At 38.0% G+C, this 25,283-nt stretch overlaps 2 long non-coding RNA genes across 3 annotated transcripts in view; one reads left to right on the top strand and one right to left on the bottom strand.

Annotated features, from left to right (window-relative positions):
- The window catches only part of LOC147583264 (uncharacterized), a 75,641-nt gene extending 66,169 nt beyond the window's left edge, over positions 1-9,472 (top strand). For both annotated transcript variants that reach the window (XR_015247282.1, XR_015247284.1), the window contains one exon: positions 9,123-9,472. This is a non-coding gene — a long non-coding RNA (uncharacterized LOC147583264). The remainder of the gene's footprint in view (positions 1-9,122) is intronic.
- LOC112866768 (uncharacterized) overlaps positions 1-25,283 on the bottom strand; it is a 163,337-nt gene that overhangs the window by 54,597 nt on the left and 83,457 nt on the right. The gene's annotated exons all lie outside the window — the stretch shown is intronic.

Raw genomic sequence — 25,283 nt, 5'->3', positions numbered from 1 at the left:
ACTGCGCCACCCAGGCGCCCCCATACACAACTTTTTGGTTGAGAGTGTATATTGATAAAGCCTTTTAAAATAGATACTTAGCAGTATATGAACATTTTAAATGAGCGTAACTTTTACTTGGTGAACTACTGCTATGAATCTATTGTCTCTTACTCTTAATATTGAATCAGTCTTGTGTGACTGAGGCAAACAACTGAATTCCCTGATCCTTTTCTTACTCTCTAAGTTCAACTTGCACACTACTGCTAGATAGATCTTAATTGTCTTTTTTTCTCTAACACATACATACACACTCATTCACACACATACCACATACCACAGCACTGTTTGTAACAGCCTCAAGCTAGAAACACCCCAAATGTCTAATAATATAGCATGGATAAATAACTTATGATACATTCATGTAATGGAATATTTACAATAAAGAAAATGAAAGGACTGTAGATTACAAACATTAACATGGATGACTCTCAAAAATATTCTTGGACAAAAGAAGCAAAAACCAAAGAAAACAAAGTATGATTCCATTTAAACAAAGTTCAAAGCAAAGCAAAATTAAACTACGTTATTTAGAGATGCATAGCTAGGTAGTAAACCATAAAGAAAAACAAGGAGGTAAATGATTATTCCGGATGTTAGGGTGGTGATTACCTTAACTGGGGGAAGAAGGGAGTTGTGATTGAGGAGGTGAATTCAAGAGAACTCTAGGATGCTGTTGATCTTAGACTTTTTGACTTTGATGGGGACAACATGTTAAACTTAACACAGATGATTTATGCTTTGTCTCTATTATTGCAACTTAAAAAAATGCCACTAGGGAACTTTCTGCAGTGTTGGCAGTCTCCTATTTCCCTTTTTTCTCCAGCTTTATTGAGATATAATTAATGTGTAACATTGTGTAAGTTTAACATGTACATTGTGTTGATTCAATGCACTTATAAATTGCAAAATGATCATCACCCTAGTACTGTTGACCCTGAACAGCACAGGTATGAACAGCCTGGGTCCTCTTCTATGTGGATATTTTTCAACACAGTATATTCCTATAAATTTATTTTCTTTTCCTCATGATTTTCTTAATTTTATTTTCTCTACCTTCCTTTATTGTAAGCATACAGTAAATAATACATATAACATAAAAAACGTGTTAATTGTTATCGGTAAGGTTTCTGGTCAACAGTAGGCTGTTAGCAGTTAAAGTTTGAGGGAATCAAAAGTTATACTTGGATTTTTGACTGTGTGGGCAATCGGGGTTTGTAGGAAGGTGGTCAGCACCCATAACTCCTGCATTGCTTGAGGGTCAACTGTATTAGCTACCACCTACATCTTGTTACATGTGGTGGTTGCACAGATTCTGACTGATAATTTTCTAAATTAAATTTACTTTTCTGTTCGTTGTATTTGACTTAAAAATTGTTGAAAGTAAATTATATTTTAAAAATCTATTTGAATTACTTCCTGCCTACAGGATAAAGGTCAGACTCCTCCATATTCAAATTGCTCCCTATACCTAGACCTCAGCCTTTGTCATCTGACACCTACTACTGTCTTCAGTGGAAGCCAAAAAAATCCCAAACAAAACAAAATAAAACAAAAGCCCCAACAGATACTAATTTTACTAAACTGCCTTTACCAAAAAAGAAAAAAAAAAGACCTTTCCTCTTGTTCTTTATTTGAGAGCAAATGGGGGAGAATTTTGAATTGCTTACCACACGTTCTTCTAAGATGAATCAGAGCAGAATGAAATGCCTGCTTAGACTTTGGCTATAATGAATATGTGTCTATGACACAATTTTCAGGAAGAACACATTTCTCCCAAGTCATTATCTAGTTAGCATTATGTGTTTAGATTACGAATTTTCTTTTAGTTTAAATATGTTAAAAGATGTGTCAAAGGCCAGTATATGTGATGTTAGATGTTATGTTGTGCCCACCACAACACAGTGAAACATAAGAAATGACAGGAATTGAGCCCAGAGTCTTCATGCACAGACTATCAGTTTCACACTTAGTCACAGTCAACTTCACACGCAGACAACACTGAAAGAACCAGAGCCAAATGTTCCTGGAAAATGGGACTTCTTAGCTTCATAGACATTTGCTACAAATACCTGAGCCCCATGTGCTGGGTGGAGATCTCAGCAAGAAGACTGATGGGCAGCTTCCAGGGGAAAAAATGAGGGAGGGGCAGGATGTGGTGTTGGTGATTCAGAAGTGGCCCCCCTTCTCCACCACCAATCTGAGTCAGCATGCAGCCACATGGCCCCACATGGTGCATGATGGCTCTCGATGAGCTGTCATATCAGGCGCACTCTTCTTGCCTTTATTAAAGCAGCTGGTGATTTTAGAAGCCCAATTTACATATGAGTAGTTTTATTCTGTCTTTCCAAATTAGTCAAGCAACAAATGTTGAAACTTTCTGACCTACATGATATGGTGGCATGAAGTGTTGTTGGGTGTTTTGCTTCATCTGGTTCTTAAAACGGTTCAGTAATATCACCCATCTGGAGGCAGCCTAGCATAGTAGTTGAGACCCTGGGTGCTGGAGCCAAGCTGACTGGGTTCAAATCCCTACTTGCCATCCCTGGACTTCTGATTTTAGAAGTGTGCACATATCATTCTTTGTTGCCCTAGGACATGAATTGTGTGTTCTTACTGTGATTGTTGCATCCTCGGTGCAACAGTGACAGAGGTTACAGCAAGCTCCAGCATAGCAGCAGTGGTTCTGCTGATGGCAGCATCTGGGTTCCTGGCTGGCAGACTAGGTGGCACTTCTCAGTGCTGGTCATTAACTATCCATGACTTGATTTGGGGCATTGCTCATGACCGCAGAGTCCTCAATCCACCATTCCACCATGCTGGCGATTCTATAAGTTATACAATGATCTTTTTTTTTTTTAATTTTAAAATTTATTTTATTTTTTTTAAATGCTTATCCATTTATTCTGAGAGAGTGTGAGAGCGAGCACATGCACAAGTAGGGGAAAGGCAGAGAGAGAAAGAGAATTCCAAGCAAGCTCTGTGATGTCACCATAAAGCCTGAGGCAGAGCTCAAACCCACGAACCTCAAGATCATGACCTGAGCAGAAATCAAGAGCCAGACATTTAACTGACTGAGCCACCCAGGCACCCCAATAACCTAGGAATTTTTATGGCTCATGGCTTTAATTTATGGTTGGTTGATTTAGCCAACCGTGTCTTTAGTGTTACTTATTTCAGTTTAACATATGGATTGAAAGGGGCACAAATCTTAAGTTTATAGCTTGATTATCACAGAAAGCAAGATACTGTACTAACACTACAAAGGCCTACTTTGTGCTCCCATTCTCCAAAGGTAATCACTACACAGATATCTCTTGAGGAGAATTAGTTTTGCCTGCCTTTTGAACTTTAAATAAACCAGATTATATAGTATGTACTCTTTTTGTTGCTGAATGTTGTATCTTTGAGATGCAACCATGTTGTTACACATAGGAATGGTTTTCTTTGCTGCTGTATAGTATTATTACATTGTGCATATATTAATGTGTATACTTTATTTATCCATTCTATTGCTAATGGACATTTGGGTAGCTTCTAGTTTGATTCTATTAAGAACGATGTACTAAGGATATTCTTGTAATTACCTTTTTCTGCACATATGTATGCATTTCTTTTGGATTTACACCTAGGTGTTGAATTGCTGAATTATAGGGTGGGTGTATGCTTAACGTTACTGGCAACGCAATTCCTAAAGTAGTTTTGCCAATTTGCACTCCTACAGCATTGTATGAGTTTCTTACAGTCTATATCCTAGCACTTGGTATTGTCAACCTTTTAAATGTTAGCCATTCTGGGGTGTGTGTAGAGATATCTTGTTTTGTTTTCAACTTGCATTTTCCTGATAACTAATGATGTTGGGCATCTTTTCATGTTCATTGGCCATTTGGATATTCTCTTTTGTAAAAAACTTATTCATGTCTTTTACCCTTTCTTAAAAGTAATTGAGTCTATGTTTTTCCTATTGATTTATAAGAGATATTTACATGGTCTAGACATATTTCTTTGTGTAATTTATATATGTAAAGTATCTTTTCCCACAATGCATCTTGCCTTTTCATTCTCTTAATGATGTCTTTTGATTAATAGGGGTTTTAAATTGTAGTAAGTCTAAATGATCAATCTTTCCTATTATGTTTAGTGCTTTTTAAAATTAAGAACATTTTTTAATGTTTATTTATTTTGGGAAGAGAGAGAGAGATAGAGTGTGAGTGGGGGAGGGGCAGAGAGAGAGGGAGACACAGAATCCAAAGCAGGCTCCAGGCTCTGAGCTGTCAGCACAGAGTCCAATGCAGGGCTCAAACCCACAAGCCATGAGATCATGATCTGAGCTAAAGTTGGATGCTTAACCAACTGAGCCACCCAGATGCCCCTATGTTTAGTGCTTTTTAAAAAACATAGACTTTATTTTTATTATTTTATTTTATTTTTGAAGCAATCCCTATACCCAATGTGGGGCTTAAATTTACAACCCCAAGATCAGATTGCATACCCTACTGACTGAGCCAGCAAGGAGCCCAAATAGACTTCACTTTTTATTTAAAACTTTTTAAAATTTTATTATTTTTTAGATATAATTTATTGTCAAGTTAGCGAACATACAGTGTAAACAGTGTACTCTTGGCTTCGGGAGTAGATTCCCATGATTCATTACTTACATACAACACCCAGTGCTCATCCCAACAAGTGCCCTTCTTAATGCCCATCACCCGTTTTCCCTGCCCCCCCCGCCCCCTCAATCCCATCAACTCTCAGTTTGTTCTTTGTATTTAAGAGTCTCTTATGGTTTGCCTTCCTCTGTGTTTGTAACTTTAATTTTCCTTTCCTTCTCCTATGGTCTTCTGTTAAGTTTCTCAAATTCCACATATGAGTGAAAACATATGATATCTGTGTTTCTCTGACTGACTTATTTCACTTGGCATAATAGCCTCCAGTTCCACCCATGTGTTGCAAATGGCAAGATTTCATTCTTTTTCATTGCTAAGCAGTACTCCATACACACACACACACACACACACACACACACACACACACACACACCACAACTTCTTTATTAGGCTTTATTTTTTAAAAAGCTGTTTTAGGTTTACAGAAAAATGAGTAGAAAGAACAGAGATTTCTACTCTCTGTTCTACTCTTTCTTCTATATTTCTTCCCCCTCCCCAGTTTCCCCTATTATTAACATCCTGCATTGGTGTGGTACATTTGTTAAAACTGATGAACCAATATTAATACATTACTACTAATTAAAGTCCTAGTTTACATAAAGGTTCATCTTTGTGAAAAAGTGTGAACACTTTGTGAAGTGTTGGACACTATTTTTTTCATTTTGACAAATGCATAATGCTATTTATCCATCATTACAGTATCCTTTAGAATAGTTTTACTTCCCTTATATTTTCCTGTGCTCCACTTCTTCATCTCTCTCCAACTCCTGGAAACTGCTAATCTTTTTACTGTCTCCATAGTTGTACCTTTTCGAGAATGTCATATAGGTGGAATCATATGGTGTATAGCCTTTTCAGACTTACTTCTTTCACTCAGTAATATGAGTTTAAGGTTCTTCCAAGTCTTTTAATGGCTTGATAGTTCATTTCTTTTTAGCACTCAATAACATTTCATTGACTGGGTGTACCATGGTTTATCTAACCATTCATCCTACTGAAAGACACCTGGGTGGCTTCCAAGATTTGGCAATTATGAACAAAGTTGCTATGAACATCTGTGGACAGGTTTTTGTGTAGGCATAAGTTTTCTGTTCTTTTGGGTGAAAACCAAGAAGGGGCACCTGTGTGGCTCACTTGGTCATGATCTCAGAGTTCATGAGTTCGAGCCCCGCATTGGGCTTGCTGCTGTCAGCATAGAGCCAGCTTTGGATCCTCTGTTCCCCTCTCTCTGCCCCTGCCCCATTTACTCTCTCTCTCTCTCTCAAAAATAAATAAACATTAAAAAAACCCCAAGGAGTATATTGCTGGATCATATGATAAGAATATGCTTAGTCTTGTATGAAACAACCAGATTGTTTGCCGAAGTGGCTGTTCTATTTTGTATTCCCACCAGCAATGAATGAAACCTCCTGTTGCTCCATATCTTTGCCAACAGTTGGTATTATTCATATTCTGGATTTTTACTATTTTAATTGTTCTGTGGTGGTAGCTCATTGCTATTTTAATTTGCATTTTCCTGATGACATGTGTTGTGGAGAATCTTTTCATATATTCATTTTTCAGCTGTCTATATTCTTTGGTAGAGTGTCTGTTAGAGTCCTTGGCCCATTTTTAAGCTAGGTTGTTTGTTTTCTTATTGTTGACTTTTAGGGGTTTTTTTTTTGGTATATTTTGGATAACAGTTCTTCAAAAAATTTTTTAAGTTTATTTATTTTGAGAGAGAGAGAGACAGCGAACGAGTGCAAGTGGGGGAGTGGCAGGGAGAGAGGGAGAGAGAGAATCCCAAGTAGGCTCCACACTGTCAGTGCATAGCCTGATGCGGGGCTCAAACCCATGAACTGTGAGATCATGACCTGAGCTGAAGTCAAGAGTCAGACCTTTAAACAACTGAGCCACCCAGGTGCCCCAATGGTTCTTTATCAGACATGTCCTTTGCAAATATTTTCTCTCAGTACATGGCTAGTCTTCTCATTCTCTTGACATTGTCTCTCATAGAGCAGAAGTTTTAAATTTTAATGAAGTCCACATTATCCATTATTTCTTTCATGGATAATGACTCTAAAAAGCCACTGACATACCCAAGGTCATCTAGGTTTTCTCCTATGTCATCTTCTAGGAATTTTGTAATTTTTGTTTTATATTTAGCTGTCTGATTCATTTTCAGTTGATTTTTGTAAAGGATATAAGGTCTGTGTCAAGATTTGCTTTTCTTACATATGGATGTCCAGTTGTTCCAACACCATTTGTTGAAGAGACTGTCTTTTCTCTATTGTATTGCCTTTGCTCCTTTGTCAAAGATCAGTTAACTACATTTATGGGGGTTGTTTCTGGGCTTTCTATTCTGTTCCACTGACTTATTTCTTTTTTCATCAATACCACTCTGTCCAGATTACTAAGTCATGTTTTTTTGGATGCCTAGACATCCCCAGTGTGGAAAGTCAAACTCATTACATAGAGGATGGAATTACAATCCAGTATCTATTTGGACTCATTGTTTGTAGAACCATAGCTACTTTATTTGTGACCAACTTCAAATTTATTAGTCTGTCTCTTTCAGTGGCAAGTGACAGAAACCCAACTCAAACTTAAACTAAGGAAGAAATGTTTTGGCTTATGGGAACTAGGAAGAAATGAGTGGAACTGGCATCATATGTATTCCAAATATCCATCTATCTCTGCCTACCTTCTCATTTAGAGGATTTTCAATAATAAGAAAAATTAAAAACCAAAAAACCTACTTCCTACTGGCTAAAGAACAATTTCTTCATTTCCTTCAAGTGTTTGTTCAAATCTCACTTCCTCAGTGAGACTGACCAACCTTCACTTTATTCAACACCAACACCTGTCTCCAGATCCTTTTTTACCATGCTCTACTTTTACATTTTATCCACTTACTACTTCTTAACATACTATAGAATTTTCTTATTTATGGTTTTGGTTTATTATCTCTCTTGGCTAGAATGTGAGTTCTAAAAGGGCAAGGCTCTTATGTACTTTGTTCACTGAGATATCCCAAGCACCTAGAACAGGACACTAGAGCATCCCACTTGGTAGGTGCTCAACAAATATTGCTGAGTGAAGGAAACGGAATTTATTATTTCATATAAGATGAAGTCCTGAGTTGGGTGTTTGCAGGATTGTTGGTTCTATGGCTCAAAGACATAATTGAGAGCCAGGTTCTCTTCATCTTCCCTGTCTGCCTTCTCTAGAATGCCAGCTTGGTCTGTTGGGGTAGCTTTCTTCATGGTTGCAAGACGGCTATTGCAGTTCCAGGCATCCCATGTCGACAAGACACATTGGCTGCTGCAGAAGGATGGTTGCTGTTTCTCATTTATCTCTTTTTCTTTCTCTAATCAATGTAGAATCACCTATTGTTTTTTTACAAAACCACACTTGCATATATAACAAGAGAAATTAAAATAAATTCATATAATTGGATTATATATATATTATATATTATATATTATATATATGCATATAATTGGATTATAAATGCATATAATTGTATATATAATTGCATTAGTTTCTAAGCTAACCCTTACAGACAAGAAAACAGTCTTAATATAATTACTCAATTGCAACAATGTTAATTTTGGAAGAATTTTATTAATGTAAATTTATGAAATGTTAAGAAGGCATTTCTGGGTGTAGTTAAGTATAATAATTTGGACATTGCTTTTGAAAAGTTTGATAGCTGGAAAAAAATTTTAACTCTATATTAATTATTTATTTTAATAAAATTCTTAGGGAAAAAAATGAGGAAATCTGCCATGAGGTTGACTAAAGGAAATGGGTTCTTGACTATATTAAAGTAAAATAAAGTATTTTTAAAACTGTGACAATGTATTTAAAAAATATAAAATTTCCATAAAGCATAATATAGCCAAAAGCACATGCGGAGACAACTAACAGTTTTTTGGGGAGTTTGATCAATCGAATGCATATTTTATTTAACTTAGGTCAAATGAATTAAGAAAATCTTCTTTTGCTAAAATAAAAAAATGAGATAGTGGTAAGGGATCTGTCGAGCCTCATTTAACATTAATGGCTTTGAAAAAATAAAGAATATTTAACGTGAAAATGTTAATTTAAAAAATGGACTGTATCGGTTGCAATACTGCTCAACATATGTGAAAGGCTCATGCCTATAAAATCTGGAGAGAAAATAACTACAAATCACCCTGTTAATCCATTGGGCATTTCTAGCTGAATTAAGTTTGTCCTTGTTAAAGAAATTATCTTCGTTTTTCCCCCCTCAGGAATGCATGTAAAACAGTTCCTGTCTCGATGTATGCCTAAGGCAAAAAGTTCAGTGCTCAATTACCTGCTCTCTGAAGTCTCATATTTTGCAATGAGCAAGTAAAATAGAATTTAAATCAGAAGTCTTGACCCATGCTCTTCTTTTTCCCTTCACAGCCCTACAAGCTATTTGGCATATGAAGGTCCTGACCTGAGAAAACCATCTTGGATAACCACGCGAGGAGAGGGAAAAATGCAACACCTAGGAGATTTCAGTAAACAGTAGAATCATGCCAACCTAATCTGTGTTAAAATGCTTGGAATGTGGGAGCCGCCGAGGATGCCTGTTGTCTGTGTGTCTGACTGAATCCTTTCTTTTCTCAGAGCAGCAAAGCCAAGCCTGGGAACCAGGCCAAATGCCTGCCACTTACCTTAAATTGATCAGCCACTTTGAGATTAAAACCCCTGAAAGCTGCCACACCGTGAAAACAAGGCCTCCTTCACATTAAAGGCAAATTGCGACTTTGGGTTTGCTGTGATCTTTTTTCCATTTTATCCAGTTTTTCACTGTGCACACTTTTTTTTTTCCTTTCCACTTATGCTCCAGTGTAGAAGCCAATAGTTACAGCATCTTGGCCAGGCATTCATTAAGGTTTATAAGAACAAAATTTATGGTTATTTAGGAGCTGGCACAAAGACAGACTGTTGCTGGAAAAAGAAAAAGAAATACAGGTGGGAAATATAAGTCTCAACAAAGGCTCATACTATATAGTAGTGTGCTGGGCTCTCAGCAGTGGTCTGGGAGGAAAATTATATTGTATTTAAAACCAGCCATTCCTCTACTCTGAGTCCTCCCCATTTTATGGTTCTGTAGAATTAAAACAAATATACCGGTCATTCCCAGAGATTTTTCTGTCTTGTGTAAGTGCTACCATTTATAGGAGTGGGCAGCCACAGAGATGAATAGATGTGTGTCAGTCTGGGTGATAATCTGTCAGCTTGGCTAATGGAGCACATTTAAAAAATATATAATATGGATTAGAATAAGGGCTCTGTCGTGAAGAGACGAGTCATGTTATCCTTCTCAGTAGACCTTACATAATGGCAGGGCCTGTGTTCCCAAAAATGTAGGGTGTGGGCAAAACACACCCATAATCTTTGAATTCAGGTAATAACGTGGAATTCTGGCATAGGCTGGAAGTCCATATTCTCCCTCAGGAAATATTGTTAATGATTCTTTTTTTTTTTTTAATACTCTGATTTCCTGAAGTAGTAGAATAAGAAGGCTTCTTGTCCTGTAATTTGCAATATTTATGAAGTAGGCATTTTAAGCATACATTTTAGTTTCTACTCATTGTTGTCCAAGAAGTATGTGGGAGTACTAGCATGTATTGAAAAAACATACAGCCTCAGTGTTTCATGATGCAAATTGTTCCCAAAATTCCACTTGTTTTAGCTGTGCCAGTAACTTGCTATCTGATTTAGGGAAAGTTTATGTAAGTGTCCAGCCATCTCCTATTATTCAACGGGAATATTACTGCTACGACTACTACTACTACCATATTATACCAGGTACACTGTGATAAAGTATTTGCTTCCACTTCTATGACCTTGCACACACTAGAATGTTTCCCTTTTCCTCTCCATGAAATTAAGTTCATCTTTTTTACAGACTTTATTTTGGAAATCTTCTACATAATTCCTTTTATTCCTTTTTATCAGTATCACCTCAACATGGAAATACATACAGCATTGTGTTAACTTGGATTTGTTTACATGTTGCTCTGCAGAGGATCCATTTACTTGTGCATAGATAGGAGTACTTTACCCTAATTACACACGTTTTCAGCTCCCCAAGGGCTTGGGGTCATGATCTTCTTGATATCTCTTCACCAACAAGATGCTCATTAAATTAGAAAAGTTGAATACACACAATCTTTTGCATCACATCATAAAATGTTAAATACACCTTTGGCTGCCCAGACGTACAATGTGATCATCATTTGCAGATAATACTGATTATTTCTGGACATGAGTGAGCCTGTTTGTTAAGTAGTGATTAGAAGTCACTTCCCTTGCAGAGTGCCAGAAAACCAGAGTCATCATAGAAAGAACAGAAAACACTATGGTTTGGTCTGGCGATGATCTCTGTCTCTGCATCTTTTTAACCAGGTTGCCTTATAACTTCGTCATTTAAATTTTCTATCATGCCCAATAGACTTTTTTTTGATTACCGATTTTGTCATAACTTCCAAAGTCTTCATACTTCATATTTCCTATTAATCCTGATTCTTCCATACTTCATCAGTCATCAAGTATTTATGGAGGGCCTGATATATGTTCAGCATTAGGCTAAGGGCAACTGAACAATTCCTATAGAACAAGAAATAACTGGTAAGAAAATACAAAGCAAGAAAACAATTGCTTGCAGTGACTTGCTTTGTATTTTGTTGCACAGGGTAACAATTTGAGGACAGTTCAGGAGAATGAACAATGGAATGATATTTCATGATGAAACAACCAGTATGGCAGTCCAAAGAGTGTGGTTTGAAGCCATAGCAGAATGTGTAAGACTTGAACAGGGCCTAGAGGAATGATGGAGAAAAGAGGGATGTGTCTCTATGAAAGGGGAATGCGATGGGCAAAGGCACAGAGGTGAGAATGTACTTGGTGACCTCACAAATCAGCCAAGACATGCTTTGGGTGGGGACGTGAGAGTATGGTCCAGAGTATATTGGGAAATAGGACTGAGAGACAAGTGCCAACTAGTGGAATTTCTTGCAAGCCAAACAGAGAACTTGCGATTTTCTAGGGAGAAAAATGGAGCCCTCCTTAGAGTTGAGAATGAAAGATTTAAGGTGACCATGAATTCTTTTTGAGACAAAGAGCCCTAGACTTGGAATCAGAACACCTAGGCTCTGGTCTTGGTTTCGCCATTTTTAAGACGTGATCTTGAGCAAGTCAGTGCATTGTCTGAGCCTTAGTTCTTGCATTTGTAAACAGGAATGGCTCAGCACACCACTGATGGCCACTGTAGTCACACGGGTGTGATGAAATCAGCATCTGGAGTGCAGCAGTGGATGCAGAAACTGAGTGGAAGAAAGAAATCAGAAAGGCCCTGCAGAGGCTGACACTGCATCATCCAGGTGACTCTGGTCCTCTGGCCTCCAGAAAAAAATAGTGCTTCCAACTGATTTCTTTCCTTGAAACTCCATCTCCTCACCTTGGCTACTCTACAAACCCTGACATTTTCTCTCTTTCTCTCTCTCTTGCCTTGTCCCTTTTCAGAAAAAGTTATCCTGTCACTACCTATACCACCTAATAGACCCTCTCTGAGAAGTTACCAACAGGTTCCCAAAAGGCTTGTTGTCCACTGAGCTTCTCCTTTATTCACATTACATACTCTGTATGTGGCCATTTTTCCTTAGTACCATGCCTCCTTGTTTTCTGTAAATCTCCAATTTCCACTGAGTCTGACTCTAAATGATTTTTAAATTTCTTACCTAAAAGAATTCACTTTCCTCCACTTTTGCAAACCTCCCCACTGATTCCTTTCCTTCCTGCTGGTCACCTGATCTCTGTGATTACTCATTACCAACACACCTCTGAGTCCTCCTATTCTTTCATCTCATTCTTGGATCTTCTTATATGTGAAAGGATTAGGAAGCCACACTGTTAATGCCAAGTCCTGGTGAGGATGTGGGGAACAGAAAGTCATATAGTGCTGGTAGGAATGTAAATTGGCACAACCAATTGGAAATCAATTTGGTAAATTCAGTAAAGCAAAGATGCTCAGACCCTCCTCCTACCTAGGTGGTTGCCCTAATAATAATTGTCATATATTGAGTGCTTGGTTTGTGTAAGACTCTGTTTTCACTGCTGTATTCTCTTGAAGAAAGTGCTGTCATTATCCTAATTTTCCTGAAGGAGGCACAGAGAAATTAAGAAACATCCCCAAGATCACACTGTTGGGATTTTAAGATGGAGCTTGGATCTAGAGTGGGCAATTGGGCGTCAAAGCCTCAGCTGTTATCCGCCAAACTTTCTGAAGTTCACACCCCAGAAGCAATGTTTATAAATGTTCACTACAGCAATGCTTAGAAAACCAAAAGGTGTGAATGGCTTCACTGCCTCTCCAAAGCCGAATGGCTGAATCTACCCATGGACTAATATTCAGGAGCTAAAAGGAATGAACTGGACTCACAAATATCAAGATGGATGAATCTCAAGAATAGATTCCTGTATGAAAAAAAGCAAGGTACAGCAAGATATGCACAATAACACCAAGGATGTAAAATTTTAAAACACACGAAACAATAATACGTAGTTTACAGATAGTTATACATATAGTAGTTAAAAATTTTAGATGTGAATGAACTAGATTGACTGAAAGATATCTTGAGGGATGGAGGGAGAGAGAAGGAATGAGGGTGATTTTGTCTGTGTTTGTACCATTAAACACAAAGGAGAGGGTGGATAAAAATATGGCAAAATATGAATGTTTGTTTAATGCAGGTACTGGGTACATAAATATCATATTATGTTTTCACTCTTATCTATATGTTAGAAATATTTTATATACACAACTTGAAAACATTCAAAACAAATGAGAAATTAGCCAAAACTTTACACAGAGGGACCATCATTTTTGTGGCTTTGCAAATGAAAACAAAGTACTTCTCTAACACAGATTAAGTGCTCAATATTGTGAGAGAATAAAGGGAAGGAAAAGTACTTTCTAGGAGCCTAGCAATTAGTAAGGAGACAGAGCGAGACCTATACAACAATTAGGAAGTAACATAGATGCAGGCAAGGAATTGTGAAGCACAGTCTGCTCCTGCTGGAGGAATCTGACCTGAGTGGTTTCAGCAGCTTGGCTGTGGGCGATGTCACAGGGGAAGGAAATTGTCCTGGGCTAGCCTTTGAGCAACGGCTAGCCCTTTGAGTATGATGCCTGGTGTGAGCGCTAGCTAAGGCTCTGTTCTTTAGGAGTAAAGGATAGGAAACGCCTTGGCTACCCATCCACATTGACAGGCTGTTACCAACAAAAAGCAGCCAAAAATGTAACTTTATTACTCTGTAGCCAGCCCTATATTTATCCATCTCATGTCCATAGATTTCATGTAATTAGAGCTTAGAGGTAATACCTAAGGTATTTATCAAACACATTCATTCTGACTGTGTAATAGTTGTTATTTACTTAGCTCTCTACATGCACACGATACTTGACAAATATGCAGAAAGACAAGTTTCCTGCCCTGGGGAGTTTATATTCCAATTCAGACAAACAGAACAGAAGGGGTAGGATCTTGGCTTGGGGAAGACTTGGCAGATAGGGATAGGCTGCCTAGGTAGGAGAGAAGGGAAGTTGAAGTCTCTGGAAACGTGGGGATGGGAATATGGAAGGAATAGAGGACTTTTAAAGAAATCCTTTAAAAGTAAGCATGATGTTTAGTCAGTGTAATGCCCTTGAAAAAACTTTGTGAGAGCAAGGGAAAAGGTTAAGAAAAATGAATCGGATTGTGACAACAATAAGATGAATAGTGAAGAAGTGTTAGTACTTCAGTAGCAGCCACAACGTGTTGAAGCTACCACATGCAATGTACTAGCTCCTTGTATATGTTATTTCACCAATTCCAAAAAGCCAATTTTAGTGTCATCATTTTACATATGTGGAAGCTCAGACAGGTTAGGTACCTTGCAGCTAGTAAGTGAATGAGCATGAATTCAAAGTCAGATCTGACTCCAAAGTTTACACTTTTTACTCTGCACTCCCTACAAAGCAAAGAGAACATGAAGAAATGAGAAACAGGAGAATTAAAACATAGGCTAATTGTACACCCTCAGCAACAATCCAATGCAAAGACTTCAGCATTTAAGGGAGTAAATTACCTTACGTGAGAAAAAGTGGAGTCACTGCTGGTAAGTTAAATGATTGAAGTGAATTGCATTTACCACTGGTATATAAAGAAAGAAAAGTCCGTTGAGATTTATGCTAATGTACAGGCAGAGCAACCAGATAGCAGATATATATGGTGTGACCATGGAGAAAAAGAGCAATGAGGAAAGATGAACAGGAAAAGCTTCAACGTTCCTCAAGAAGTGGACAATTAAGAGCTATGGATTTGCAGATAAGTGTACCTTTCATTCCATTTTTAAATTATTGAAGGATAGTAGACACACACTGTTACATTAGTTTCAGTTATACAGTTTCACTATACAACATAGTGATTTGACAACTCTATACATTATGCTATGCTCAACACAAGTGTAGCTACCATTTGTCACCATATAATGCTATTACAGATGGCCAACAGATACATAAAAACTGCTCAGCATCACTCATCATCAGGGAAATGCAAATCAAAATCACAATGAGGGGTGTCTGGGTAGTTCAGTCAGGTAAGTGTCTGACTCTTGATTTCAGCTCAAGTCATGATCTCATAGTTTATGGGATCAAGCCCCATGTTGGGCTCTGTACTGACAGCCTGGAGCCTGCTTGGGATTCTCTCTCTCCCTGTCTCTCTGCTCCTCCCCGACTTGTGTGTACAGGGGCACATGCGTGCTCTCTCTTAAATAAACATTAAAAAAAAATCACAATGAGATACCACTTTACACCTGTCAGAAAGACTAGTATCTGAAAGACAAGTGGATGAGGATGTGGAGAAAGGAATCCTCATACACTGTTGGTGGAAATATAAATTCATACAACCACTGTTGGAAAGCAGTATGGAGATTCCTCAAAAAATTAAAAATGGAAATACCATACAATCCAGTAATTCCACTACTGGGTATTTACCCAAAGAAAATGGAAATGCTAATATGAAAAGATATATGCACCTTTATATTCACTGCAGCATTATTTACAATAGCCATGATATGGAAGTAACTTAAGTGTCCATCACAGGTGAATGGATAAAGAAGTTGTGGTATATACATACAATGGAACATTACTCTGCCATAAAAAATGAATGAGATCTTGCCAATTGTGACAACATGGATGGACCTTTCATTCTTGAGTCTACGATCAGGATTTATTGGCTGCCTGCCTCTTTTTTTTTTTTTTTTTGCCCCAACTGGATAGAATTCCTTTGGCATAGAAATTTGCTTATCACCTCCTATTTCTTTTCCAAAAGGATTTCAGCAATTTTAAACAAAATATATCTACCCAAAAAGGTTAATAAAAGTTAAATAATTACAAATTTACCTACAATGCTCTTTCCTAACCTCTTGCCCCCAGTCAACCACCCATTAAACTCAACTCATACATACTTAAAGATCCAACTCAAAACTCCTCATCAATCTGACCCTTCTATCTTGTCCTACTGCTGTTCCATGCATATAATTTTATTATGGCATTTATCATATGGCCTCACAGTTAGCTGTTAAATGTAAGTTTTCTTATTAGACTATGAGGTCCTTGAAGGTAGGAATCAAGCTGTGTTCATCTCTATATGCATTGTACTTTGCATATAGACACATATTAGGTACTCAAATAGTTACTGAATAAGTAAATTATTAAAGATCAGAATCAAAGAAAATAAGAGAAAGCAAGTTATATATATATACATATATATGATATATATATGTATATATATGTTATAGCAAGAATCAAATCAAAGAAAATAAGAGAAAGCAAGTTATATATATATATATATATATGTGTGTGTGTGTGTGTGTGTATATATGTACATATATATATACATTTTTATTTTGAGGCATCAGCCATCAGTTTTGGTTCTGGAAGCTAGGAAAAAAACAGAAACACAAAAAATCACATTATCATTACCATAAGGAAAAGGCAAACACATTCTTAGGGAAGTAGCAGTGTTTAGATCTAATTGTGCCTAATTAACCTTATTTGGAGACATTTAAGTCGTAGGCTATAAACTGATTTTTCCAAGCAGAAGTTTCATGTTAAATAGAGGATACATATATCTATAAAACAGTGATCAGCTTGTCAAAGAGTTATATCCGGAAATTCCCAGTATCATTGACAAATAGTCCCTACATTTATTTTAAAAATTATGACAATATTACCATGAAACTGTTTTTTGCTTTATCATTGGTGAGTTACTATGCCACCAAAGGAAATATTTTAATCACCCATCAATGTAATCCACAACGGCATTTTTTTAAACCATAAGTCAAATGCCCTCTCTTCTAGCATATTTGTTTTTATTTTATTTTTTATTTTTTTTTTCAACGTTTTTATTTATTTTTTTTGGGACAGAGAGAGACAGAGCATGAACGGGGGAGGGGCAGAGAGAGAGGGAGACATAGAATCGGAAACAGGCTCCAGGCTCTGAGCCATCAACCCAGAGCCTGACGCGGGGCTCGAACTCACGGACCGCGAGATCGTGACCTGGCTGAAGTCGGACGCTTAACCGACTGCGCCACCCAGGCGCCCCTTTGTTTTTAGACACCATAGTTCAGTAAAGAGAGTTTGCACTTGAAATCAGGCATTCTTAGCTTCAGTTCCTAGTTTTGCCACTTTTTCTATGTGATTCTAGAAAAATTCTAGAACCTCTCTGAGCCTCAGTGCCGCATCTGTCAGAATGACAGAAACAGTATGGGAGGTAGTATATGTCAAGTATCTAATAATAGTAGACTTTGTACGGTGGCTACTCAATGATGGTTATTATTAAGGGAAAAACTCCAATTGTCTCTGGTTGTCCTGAATTAGGACACTTCAGACCATTCCATATATTTTTAAGGAAATAAGTAAGCAGTGAGCACATTTCAGGTTGTTTCCTTGGGGCATGTTGCTTTCAACTGTTGCCCTGCAGATTATTGCCAAAACAATCACTGTCTTAGCTCTCACTCTGAGGATGTCACCATGTGTTGCACCAGGGAGCCACGACTTTTGTCTATCTGAAGCCATCTTGCTTCTAGTGGTACTACTTTCTTCTGGTATTTATCATACAAATTACGCTGGACAAGACACCAGAATTTTCTTAGATTTATGCTGTCCTTTTTAAATCTCCACAGCCCACATCTAGGTTTTTATTACCTACATTTGCTGACCTTGTTCCAGTTCTTTCCATACAAATAACCAGGAAAATCTTCCTCAAATAGTGAGTTCAGTATTTAATTACTTCTTTCAAGAATTTAAGAGATAGGGGAGCCTGGGTGGCTCAGTTGGTTAAGCATCCAACTTTGGCTCAGGTCATGATCTCACGGTTCATGAGTTTGAGACCCACATTGGGCTCTCTGCTGTCAGCACAGAGCCTGCTTCGGACCCTCTGTCTCCCTCTCTCTTTGCCCCTCCCCTGCTCCCTCTCTCTCAAAAATAAATAAACATTTAAAAAACAAGTTTTTAAAAAAGAATTGAAGCGATAAGATGTGCTAACCTGTCAGATTATGGGTCTATCCATATAAGTATTTTGTTTCTACATCAAGGAAAATTATATGGGGAGTCTCAAAACATTATGAAAATATCTTAGTTATCTTCAACAACTTCTAATAACCTATTGCTTACATATCTAGAATTTCTTTGTTTCCTCACATTGGTTTCTTGATACAGATAGTCACATATTTTACGGTAGAGAGAGTCTCAAAGGAGAAAGGATATGGATCTTTTTTTAGTTAATCTCAAGGTTTCCAGAGAAGAGGAGACTGTCACCTAAGGCATGGAAGTTAGAGGTGCTTGAGCTGGGTGATAATTGAGATCATGTGTTCATTTCAACAAAGAAGTGGGGAGAAAAACGCTGATTGGGTGATTTCTGCTTCTCCCAGAAAATAGGACTTCAGAAGGAAAAACAAGCAGATATCTAGGCCCACATAGAATTGATAAAGCTCTACCTGTGAGGAAGGCAACTATAGAGGTATCTCAATAGTTACATTGACTTAGCAACTTCTGTTCCTAACTTTCATTCTCTTTTTAAATCCTGATTTGTGCTCATCAGAAATAAACAGGATTTAGGTGCTGAATTCTGCAGCTTCCCATTTATTTCCTGTACAGTTAAATTTAAACTACTCAGCTCTTCATCAATCACAAATATTTCATTCATTATGCCCTAGTGTGTGGTATTGGTAGGATGGAAGAAGAATGGAATGTGGTATTGGTAGGATGGAACAAGAATCTTTCTTGTATCTAGGGTGTAGACATGATGATGTAGGCTGAGATCTTTTCTCCCCTTGGTACTTTTATCCTGAAAGCTGTAATATAAAGACATAGGATTGTTTAGAAATTATTTATGGCAGGGTAGAGAGTCCAGTAGTAGTGGTATCTGTTAGGGTAGGGATGGTGTGGTCAGCAGCAGTATATTAGCCAGAAAGTTCCCATGGCCTGAACTTGACTGTCATTCTTATTGTTGCATCTCTGGTTCCTGCCTGCTCTCTGGCTCTGCTTCTCCAGCCTCTTTTTGTATTTTGCCTGAGTTACTTAGAGCAAGATTTCTGTTGCTTATCAGCTAAGTCTAATTAATGAAGTCCAAATATAGCTTTTTTCCACACATGCTGTCTCAGGGCTTCAGTCTCTCTCCATCTTGGGCTCCACTAGTTGAGCCTGACTTCCAAGGTTGCTGCAGCAATAAAAGAATGTGAGAACTTAAGCTGTCTCTTAACATGCCTTGGCCCAGGAGCACACACAGCACTTCCTCTCATGACCATTAGTCAGAACCTGTCACATGGCTCCACCTGACAGTAAGGAGGCAGGAAGTGTAATCTTCCTGTGTGTCTAGGAGGGAGAGGACATTTGCATGTGGGAGATACTAGACATCTGTGCATGAAGAGTAACGATTAAGTGCTAAAAGCTCACTAAAGGTAGAAAGTGATTCTCCTATCACCCAGGACATTTCAAGGGGTTTAAGAGCTTTGTATCAGGAACCAGGGTCAAAGACCAAATGTTAGAACAAAAGATGCCCCTAGCACCCCTATTGCTTAGGGAAGGTTTTAGGAGCTCTGGCCAGGAGCCAGGGATAAAACCTCGAATATGTATTTCTTATTATATCACAATATCACAGATATCAACATATCAGAGATTAGGCTGTGTTTTCTAGAGATCCCAGACTAAAAGAAGCCTTCATGCAAAATGATTTAATTTTCTTTTAATGCTTATTCATTTTTGACAGAGAGAGAGAGAGAGAGAGAGAGAGTGAGAGAGAGAAAACATGAGCAGGGGAGGGGCAGACAGAGAGGGAAACACAGAATCTGAAGCAGGCTCCAGGCTCCCAGGTGTCAGCACAGAGCCCAATGTGGGGCTTGAACTCATGAACCTTGAGATAATGACCTGAGTCAAAGTCGGATGCTTAACTGACTGAGCCACCCAGGTGGCCCACAAGATGAATTAATATTATACAAGCTTAGGTGCCTGGCTTGCTCAGTCAGTAGAACATGCAATACTTTTTATTTATTTTTTTTAACTTTTTTATTTTTTTAAGAGAGAGAGAGTAGGGGGGAAGGGCAGAGAGGGAGGAAGAGTGAATCTTAAGCAGGCTCCGTGCCCAGCACAGAACCCGATGGGACTCGATCTCATGACCTTGAAATCATGACTGTGAGATCATGACCTGAGCTGAACTGAGGCCACCCAGGCATTGGGTGTGGTGCTTGCTTTATATACATATATATACAAGCTTGTGTATATATATACACACACACACATATATATATATACATAAATATATAAATACATAAATATATATACATATATAAGCTTGTATTATACAAGCTTGTGTACATATATATATGTATATATATGTATATATATGTATATATATATGTGTACACAAGCTTGTATAATACAAGCTTATTTAAGGTTTAAAAATACTAGTTGTATGCAAGATTTACATTAAGAAAACTTAAAGAATATCAGTTTAGTTGCTTATAAATTAAGAGACAATTGTGCATATTCAGAAAGGATTCCTGCTTGTATTTGGCAATGTTTCACTATCAAGTTGGGAAGGATACAGAGTTTCAGGGACCTTCAAATCCTATAAAAGTTTATAACTCTCAAGTTCTACAGAACTAGAACTATATTTTGAAGGTAAATCTAGTCATTACACAAGAGTATGAGGTAGCACAGATCAGTGTAGCTATGAAAACAATAAGTAGAATTTGTAACTCAGAATATTTAATATTCAGATACAAAGCAAATAATTTAAGATATAAATCGGTAGAAATAGTCAGGTGGAATAGAGCCAAATGAGTTAACCAAGTCCAAAATCACTGGATTGTTTGAGAACAAACTTAAGCTCCTGTTAGGATTCTTGCTGAGTTATATATACATTTGATAAGCATGCAGGCTGTTCTACAAGGTTCTGAATGGGATCTGTGCCTAAAAAAAAATAACTTCTAGAGATGTCAAGTAGATTCAGAATCTGGAAAGATACAAGAGAATATCATATTACAGGTATTTATTATATAAAAGCTCTCGTCAAGGAGTTAAAAATTCAATCTTCTCCACTTGATACCCTCCTATAATATCCTTACCAGTGGTCCTTCAGCCTCTGTTTGCAAAATTCTAATGATGGGGAATTTGCTTCCTCAAGAGAAAGATGATTTCTGATGTCATGTGTGTGAATGCATGTATGCGTATCTTAAAAGCAAAATCTGCCTGCTTTTAACTTTAACTGATCCTAAGTCCCTAAACCAGACAAAAATGGTCTAATTCCTCTTCCACATGACAGACCTTAAAATACTTGAAGATAGTTTTCATGTTTCCCCTGGATCTCCTGGGCTCCAGGTTGAATGTCTACTACTTCATCAGTCACTCCTTCTGATTCTGTGTTTTTGTTTTGTTTGACATGACCCATCTTTAGTTTCTAAGTGAAGTGGGGCAGTCAGTAACATTCTCTGACTGAGGAATTATATTCTTCAAAATTGTGATGCCCAGACCTGAACACAGTATTTGAGGTATTGTCAGATCAGTACAGAATAGATCGGATTGTCAATTCCCTCATTAATGATTCCATACTTCCATTAATGTAGTTTAAAATTACATTATTGCTTGTTTATTTAACTGTTGACCATAATAAAACTTACAGTCAGCCAAACATTAGTCTCCGCCCCCCCTTCTTTTGCTTCTTAGTCAGGTCTTTCCCATCCTGTCTTTGGTACTGATTTTTTGGAACCCAAATTAACTGCTTTTCATTAATTGTTATTAAACTTCATCTTATTTGACTCAGGCCATCATCAAGGCCTGTGGAGGTTTTTTTTTTTTTTTTTTTCATTCAAAATCTGCTACCCTAATATATTTACTATATGTTTAGATTTTGATCACATGCCTTCAGTGATAAACAAATTGATAAGATATAACCAAGGGTGGTGCCTGTGGCAAACCAGTAAATAACACAGGTTGATCTCAACCTGATAATCAATTCTCACTATCATCATCAATCAATTAAAATGCTATATGGTTGTACCAAACTCCAAGAGACTTTATTGAAATACTACTGAAATACATGTCTGAACACAGAGAAAACATGAATATTGTTCAATCCCCAAATTACCAATCATTCCCTTCTCCCAGCAAATTTAAGTAACTGCTGCTGCTTTGGCAATTATAGCTTTATCCTCGCTCTAGCCTGTCCTTTCTGTAGATAAGATTTATTATCTACAGATACCTAATCATAGAACTATCCCTGCTCTCTGATAGTATCCAATCTAGAATAAATCCCACTTTTCTAGAGCCTTCACCAAATCACTCATCCAAAGCCCCAATTCTATAATAGGTTCTTTAGAACATCCTCTTACTAAGATGCCCCATGGTTTCCCCATAGTGAATGCGATCCCTTCCTGTACCAAGTAATAAACCCAGCTAGGTCGACTACAGGTATGTTCCTATTACCTTTTGGTTGGAGAGTGCTGACATACTGTCAGAATGAAGGAAATGGTGTTCTTCATACCTTTGTGTGTGTATACACGTGCACACACACAAAGATTTACTATTTTTACTTTTGTTTTGGGGATCAGACATGAGCCTATAGTCACAGAACCCTGTTACTATTTTCTCTGCTAAGGATCCACAGTGGCCTGCTGGCTTTCTGATCAGGAGGAGATATCCCTCTCTCACCACTCTGTGGACACAGCTGTGTTCACACTTGTTCAAGCACTAGTGGTGGAATCTGGGGCAGAGTCTATATTCTTTTGGCCTCTCACAAGCCCTCTGCTTATTCTGCTGCCACTGAATCCAGTGATGGTTGAAGTGGCATAAGGAAACTACTTTGCTTGTGGGGACCGTGGTGTCTGGTTCTGGGAAAGCAAGTCTTCTCTTGAGTCATGGGCTGAGGCCAGTGGTGGGATAGAGTTAAAAGCTTTCCTCCCCTCTGCAATACCCAGCTAGAACCAGACCCAGCATTACAAATATTGTATTCATATGTAGCTTGATATATTCATTTAGTTTCAGGGAATGTCAGTGTTTTCTTGGCATTAGATTCTATCTGCACTTGAAGCCTGTGATTAAAAAAAAAAATTTTTTTTACTACCAGTTTACATACTAACTATTGCCTCTTACATTGTGACAGCTTTTCTCTTTCCATTTATTTCGACAAATGTTTATTCAGCACACACCGTGGAGCTGTGGAGAATACAAAGATGAATCAAATAGAGCTCTTATCTTAAGAAGTATATAATCTAGAAAAGAGTATCAAATGTGTGCATAAGTAACCGGGCATCACTCGGTCGGTCAACAGGTATTTGTTAAGCACCTACTCATTGCCAGGCACTGTAACTGAAGTTGCATGTTGTTAACTGCCGTAAAGACTGTACTAAAAGGATGGCATTCAAAGGATAATAATCTATTTATTGATCACCTTCTGTGTGCTGGTACTGAATGAAGAACTTTTACCTGAGTATCTCCCTTAACCCTCAGAAGGACCCATTGGGGATTGATGATGTTGTCACTGTTTTGCAGATGAGAGAGCTGTGGTTGTGGTAGAACTTGCTAAGATCCCAGAGCTAGTTAGTCCTGGAGTCAGGATTCAAACCCAGACAGTCTGTGTTTGGATCTGTGCCCTTAACAGATACTTATGATTTGTGTTTTGTTGTTCTTTTGGCCTACAGTTTTCTGGGATGTTGCTGATCTCTGAGAACTTCTGCTCTGGGGAAGCTGCGGAAAATTACAATGCAACCAGACATTTTAGAAGGTGTTTGAATTGTTCCCCTGCAGTTGCTTTATATAGGAGCACATGTGAATACATAGGCACCAAAGTGGAGCCTGGAGTCCGCGGCTATGACTGTACTCCCGTTGTTCTATGCATTCTGTACAGTCTTGGGAGGTTATTTTTAATGCAACATGCCAGAGTGGCATGTTGAAAGATCCATAGTAACCAGCTAACAGTAACAGCAGGGCCTGCCAAGTAAAAGTTCCGTAAATCAGTCATAAATGCAGTTACAAAATCCGGCCAGCGTCGTGTGCATGAGGGAGTGTCCTTGGAGGAGGTACAATTCACGCACAGTTTCATGGGATCTCCTCGAAATTCCATGGGAGTAAAGAACCTTTGTGGCAATTTTTTTTTAAGGAGAAAAAAGTGAGAAAAGGCCTCCTGTAACTTTATTCTAAGGGGGAACTCTCTCCCACGTTATCAGGTAGCTCAGAAAATCTAAGGATAAGACGCTCAGAGAAACGAATGTTTGAGATACCAAGTACCCTCCTTTCTCATGTTTTTAATATTTTTGGAATCATTCCTTTTCCACTACCACAGCCCACAGTCAGGCCTTAGCAACTCGGCATACTGAAAAGCCTCAGTGCTTTTATCTGTCCTCCCTCAAATCTACCGAATTCACAACAGTAAAAATCACCCCAGGCGGGAATTTGGACATCCCACTTATCCTTTAAGTGAGAATTTTATAAGGAGCTCCCAAGTGCTACCAAACCAAATAAAAGCTCACACTTTGAAACACCAGGGGCTTTTTCCAGTGACAGACTTACAGCGAACTTTGTGAGGGACCAAGATGCTTTACTTGTGGGTTGAGAATTATAAGGTTTAGGAATAAGGACTTTCATATCAGGCAATGGGTACATCCTCAACAAAGACTAACAAGTAATGTGTTACCTGTGAAAAGCCAGAGAAATCACCTTCATGTATTTGGTCTTCTGTTGTTACAAATCTGGGCATATGGAGCAGGCCATTCATTATTGACAGAAAATACCGCACAAATACAGAATATACCATGAGCAGGAAACCTGAGCATTGATAACTTAATGCTCAATGCGATTTAATTTGTGCATGCAGGAGTGGACTCTTATGCCCTTTCCCAACCACCCACGACCATTCACATTGCATGCATTTCTTTTACTTGATTTTACAAGTGTCTGGTTCTCTCCTTGCCTATCCATCTATTTGTTACAATCACAGCCTCTAAGAGAAGGAGACGTTGCAGAAGAGTAGGAGGGGA

The sequence above is a fragment of the Puma concolor genome, chromosome A2 (genome assembly GCF_028749965.1).
Source record: "Puma concolor isolate L17-30 chromosome A2, mPumCon1.1.hap2, whole genome shotgun sequence".
Taxonomy (NCBI): domain Eukaryota; kingdom Metazoa; phylum Chordata; class Mammalia; order Carnivora; family Felidae; genus Puma; species Puma concolor.
Note: the sequence above shows the minus strand (reverse complement) of the source record. Positions and strands in the feature narration are given on the sequence as shown.